Here is a 6,000-nt window from a genome sequence, read left to right on the forward strand (position 1 = left end):
GGGCTGAAGTAGTGCTGTGATGAGGATGGAAGCCATGCTGAGTGTCTGCCATAAGGCAATTTTGGATTAGGTGGTGCATGAGTTGTCTATGAATACATTTTTCCATAATCTTTGCAAGTGGAGAGAGTATAGCTATTGGCCTATAATTGGAGAATTCAGTAGAGCTGCCTCCTTTGTGAAGTGGGATTACATAGGATATTTTCCAGATGGTGGGTATTTTAGCTTCTACTATGGTTCGACTGATTAGTATTGAGACGGGGTAAGCAATAGCATCAGCTGATTTTTGTAGGTACTCGGCAGGGAGTTGATCAGCAGAAAGTGTAGTGGGTTTTAATTTTTTGATCAAGGTATGGATAAGTGAAGTGGCGACTGGTTGGAATCTGAACGCAAGAAGGTTTCTAGGGGTGCTACTTTCAGTACCAGGGGAGCTAGGAGGTAGTTGGCTAGCTAGGGCTTGAATTGTCTCAGTAAAGAATTGGTTAAAACTATCATATATACATTATTAATATATTTTGTATCAATTGTGGAGTATAGTTAGGAGATTTATTATTCACGTAATTTCTAGATTTAATTAAATATACAGTGTTTACATAGTATATTAATTTTAATCATACATATTTTATTTATACAAATTTTTTTTATATATAGTAATTTATAAGGTTGACAATTTATGGTCGAACAGTTCTATATTTATGATGAAATTTTCATCAGTTTAGACTTTACAGTCAGGATAAATTAAATTCATGTTTTTGATGCACGGATTTGGAGGGTTAATTAATTTGCTGGTATATACTATCGGATACTGTTTCTTTAACTGTTTCAAAGTTTTTGGCGCCAAAAAGTGTATATAAGCTTTCTTCATTGTTTTTAAAATGTTCTGAAGAAGCCCAAAGTGGTTTGGGTGAAAGCGCTTAATCTTATGTAGTTAATTACAACGTTATTATTGGAATTTTTTCGTGCTTTGCTGCAATAAATCAGTTTTACGCTGTACGAGTGGTGAAACACCTATTGGTGATTCTGAGGCTGTTTATAAATATGGAAAATGGGGATACTTTGTAGCCTGCAATATGCTATAATTGGAGCTAGGCACTTTCTGAACTCTCTTGGAACAGTGTATAGCGCAAACAGTAAGGCAGAGACTGGATAATGTTATCTAGACACATAAGGCCTTAAGAAATGTCTGAAGTCTGGATAGATAGGAATGTGATGATAAGCATCTTTGAAATCTAAGGTTACCAAAAAACTTAAATAAGGAAGGAAGAAGGGGTAAAAAGATTGTGCAGTGAAAGCATTTTGAACCTGCACACTATCACAAACAATTTTTGGAAAGAAAGGTTTGGTACTAGTCTCCAGGCATTTTCTTTCTTTGGCACCAGAAACATTCTTGAATAAAAACCTCTTCCCACTGAGAAGGAGTAACTGTTATTATAACCCACCAAGAAAGCATGTGCTGTAGAAGAGGAGGGGCCAGAGGGGGTTGATTTCATGGATGTTGAATAATTATCTGGAAAGGAGGGATTTATACTCACTGACATCTGTACCCCAGTTGAATCAGTCTCAGAACCCATTTGTCTGAAACAATATGTTACCAAAGAGAGAAATGGAGATTCCGGCTTTCTGGAAGGGATATGGAACTGGGGGGGCGGGGGGAACAAGGTCCCTTACATAGTTATTCTGGCTTATTTGACTGTCCTTTGTTTGGGAGTTCCTGCTTTCTGTTTGGAACCTCCCTGACATTGTTTTTTAAACATCTGTTTACCAGTATTTTGCTGAGACTGTTTGTTTTGCTTCTTGCCAAAACTGGAAGAGGGAGCAGAAAAAACACTGGAAAATTTAGAGAATCCATCCATCCATCCTCAGCCCCTTTTTCCCATTTTGCACATGGGGTCAGAGTGTCACTTCAACAGTGACAATCACCTAGAGCCAAGGTTTACACCACCATATGGTTAGCCCTGTTAGAAAATGTGGGATGAAAAATCTGAGAGAATCCCTGTATCTGTTTACCCATATAATCTTACTTTTTGATAATCTCTGCAGCAGAGGGATCAAAAACTAAATCTATCCAAATGTGAATTTAAAATCTCATATTTTACATCCTCTGGGTGGTTTTGAGTATGCTGCCAGACATACCTCCTCAAAACAGTACCAGTGGCAGCAGCCTGGATGTGGTATTTACAGAGTCATAAACACTCTTTAAACAATTAGTAGTGACCCGAGAAATGGAAGAAACTGAACCACATAAAGCAGATTTTTTCCTCACAGGAAGGAACTGCAGATAAAACATTCATCATATTGTCACAATTAGTCAGAATAAATTTTAACATATGCACCTGACAATTCAAATTAATAAAAAATAATAATAAAGTTGCAGAAGCATACACTTTGAAGTTATCAATTATTTTACCACCTTTGTAAGAAGGGGAAGGATTAGAGTTAACAAAATTCTTGAGAGCAGGTAGATTAACTAAAGATATAGTTGCTGGGTCGGGTCTGGGATGAGTGTATATAATTTTCAAAGACTGAGGAACTTTGTACATGCTATCTGCTTTCCTGAGTGCAGCAGGCTGGCTATCAATGAAACTATAAACTATGACGAACACATCCTCTAGTATTGGTAGTACTGTGGGGGGGGGGGGAGTGGTAGGATGTTCTGAGAATTTCATTTGTAACATTTCATAGTATTTTCTGAGGAACTGAGAAACCCCATTGTTCACCCACTGAAAACACTGACAAATTATAGAAATCATCTCAGAGAAAGAGAATCTTTGGCAGGGAAATTCAAATAAAATGCTCTCCTTTGAATCTGAATAGGAATTCTGAGGAGAAAACCCTGTATCACTTCCATCACATTCCTTTCCAGATTCAGTTGTTTGAATCTCCTTAGGAAAATGGATTCCTTTCTTCCTCTTACCAGAAGCCACCTGATAACAAGAGTCAATAGCCTGTACAAGATGTACAGCAAGGCTTAATAAACTACTCCTATCCAGTAAAACTGGAGCAGGAGAAGATATATGTTTAGTTTTCTGTTTCTTTTTTAAAATAAAATTAGGGCAAACAGGATTTTTAATGGCAGCAACAGCTTTCCTAAGTATAGGTGCAGTATTCTAGTTATGAAAGGGTACTTTCGTTGCCCCTTCTCCAAACACAGACAAAAGTAATAATAAATAAAATAAAAAATAATAATAAATAAAATAAAAAATAAAACCTCACCCACTAAGGGGACTCCAACAGCTGCAGAGGATGTGTCTAAACCGAGATCTATAGTGGCTGTACCAGAGGGAATCTGAGGAAAATGGTGAATGGTGAATGGTTTGAGGAATTAGCTTTAGCCACAGCAGTGTTGCTGTGACAAATTTCTAGACTCGTGTGATGGCAAAGGCTGTTTAGTTAACTTTTTCTCCCTTTTCTTTTTGTGGCTAGAAGAAGGACTGGCTGTGGGGCCAGTAGTTTGCTCCATGTTCAAACTGAAGATTTTTCCTCTTTCCCAGGTAAACTAAGCCGAATAAGTAAATTTTCAAAAGCAGTATAAAGACACGTTTCTCAATAAAAACACAGTAAAAAAACACACTCTGATATACTTTACCAACCCCAAAAAGAAATTAAAACACAGTTTCTCTACAGATCTACAAAATGAAATGTCAGTAAATGCACCAGTACCTCGACAAAATATATTTATTTGCTAGGTGTATTATATTGGTTTGCTGATTCTTTCTACTTTTTACAGTTTCTGCAGAGAAAAAAATGGTTTAAGAATGTTTAAATCAACTTTTAAACTACCAAACACAAAAGTGATTTCCTGTTTAAAAGTTCAATAAAGTTGCATGACATTCAATAAAACACATAATCCTAGCCAGGGGAACCTGCAGGATTTTTTGCAGGGGGGTTCAAACCTTGAGACCCCCACCCACCCACACAAGCATTCCACTGTCCCATAACTTGGCTATTTGCCCCCAGTTGCCATAAATACTGTTCAAAACTCAGAGTGTGCATACTGTTTTATGCTTTACTTCTACAATGATTACAGATATTTGGATTTAATTTACAACTTTTATTTCAAATTTTATAGCACAAACGCTGACAGACATTTGCTAAACAAAGCAATAGTTTTACAATGAAAACACACTTAGCATTAAAGCTTCTCTGCCTTTGAAACTCACATTCACTGAAATAGCATTGAAACCCATATTCAAAGAAAATGCATCTGCCCAGTGGCAGGTTAAGCTTACCTTTGGGCTGTTTCCAAACCATAGGCCCTTTGCACACCTTTTTATGGCCATGCAAAAGTTCTTTGATTCACCTTCCTGATTGTATTAATTATAATATATAATTGAATTACATCCGTTGTATAATACAGCACCACTTGTTAGAGTTTGTTTTAAATTTATAGTTTTAAACATTTTTCCAGTAAACAATAAAACAAAACATACAAACCAGTAATGACAAAACTACCCAGTTCAGAACATTTCGACCATAAAAAGCCACTCAAACTTGTGTCATTACACTCCAATATTAGTCAATATGCACAATCTCTGCAGAAGTACAAGTCATCTAAATAATTCCAGATTAAAGATATCTTAAACTAATGAAGAGGTTGTTGCTAGAAAACAACTGTATATTTCAGTGTTTCATCTAGAAATTCAGTGCCTGCTGCCCTCAAAGAATAAATTGTCTATGTTACATTAAAAATGGTAAGCTGGTATATTGCAATAGAGAATGGGTGGCAAGCTGAAAAACAGGTTCATAGTTACTAGGCACCTCATCCAAAGAAGGACATCCTCAGGACTGCAGCACCCACCCCCTTAAAAAATGTACATGCTGTGGGAGGAAAACCTAAAGCCCTCTACATTAAGATGCAAGTATGCTACATTCTATGCTACTAACACTGTTTTAAAATTCTATACAACAATAGTGATACCATTTGCTAAACAAAACAGTTGCACATTTTATGCAGACTTAGCATGAGCAGCAGTAAAATTCTCTTTCTTTGGCGCCCACAATTCCTTGAAAATGCACTTGAAAATAAATTCCACCTGCTAACTCTAGGGCATTTCACTCTGTCTCTCTCACTCTTTCTCTCACACACACACACACACGCTCACCCCTCAACCTCTTAGTGCAAGAAATCTGGACAAAGCCTAAAATAAATAGGGACAGATTATAATTATTGCTCTTATGAACTTCATTGCTAGAATAACAGGATTTGTGTTAGCATGCATTTTTCTAAAGGATATGACATCTAAAACTCAAATGTCTGTTATTATTTAGCAACTTCAATCCTTTTTAGGAGGAATATGGGGTAAAAATCTGGACATTCTGCAATAAAAACCTGGACAGCTGAGGTCTGTCCTACCTCCCTCTTATAAATACAATACATGTGCGCACACACACACACACACACACACACACACACCATACCTCTCAGTTTCTTAGCACAAGAAATATGGGCAAAGCCTGTTATAATGTAGGGGACAAAGGTGCAAACTATGGACACATTTAGAAAGTTGCTAAAATAACAGGATTTATGTTAGAATTCATCTTCTGAAGGATATGAAGACATTCTGTGAAAATCTGTACAGCTGAAGGTATATGACACACATATACATCCTCCTACCTCCTTAGAAAGTGGATAGAACAGCAAGGTTTGCATTAGTATCTATTTTCTGAGAATATGAAATCTAAAACTAAAATGTCTGCCATTATTTTCTGATTTCAGTCCTCAATGATTTGCCAGAAAATAAAAACACAATTTTATGAGCAACAAACTGAAAATATGAGGCAAAAATTTGGATAATTGTATGGTATGACCCCCTCTTACACATACTCCTACTCCCCCTCTTACTTACACACACACACATAGACTTACCTACTTCTTACACACACAGGCACACACACACACACACACACACACACACACACACACACACACACACACACACACACACATCCCTCAACTTCTTAGTGCAAGAAATCTGGACAAAGCCTAAAATATATAGTGACAGA

This window comes from Protopterus annectens, chromosome 1.part1, assembly GCF_019279795.1.
Source record: "Protopterus annectens isolate FY-2018-M chromosome 1.part1, PAN1.0, whole genome shotgun sequence".
In the NCBI taxonomy this organism is placed as follows: domain Eukaryota; kingdom Metazoa; phylum Chordata; order Ceratodontiformes; family Protopteridae; genus Protopterus; species Protopterus annectens.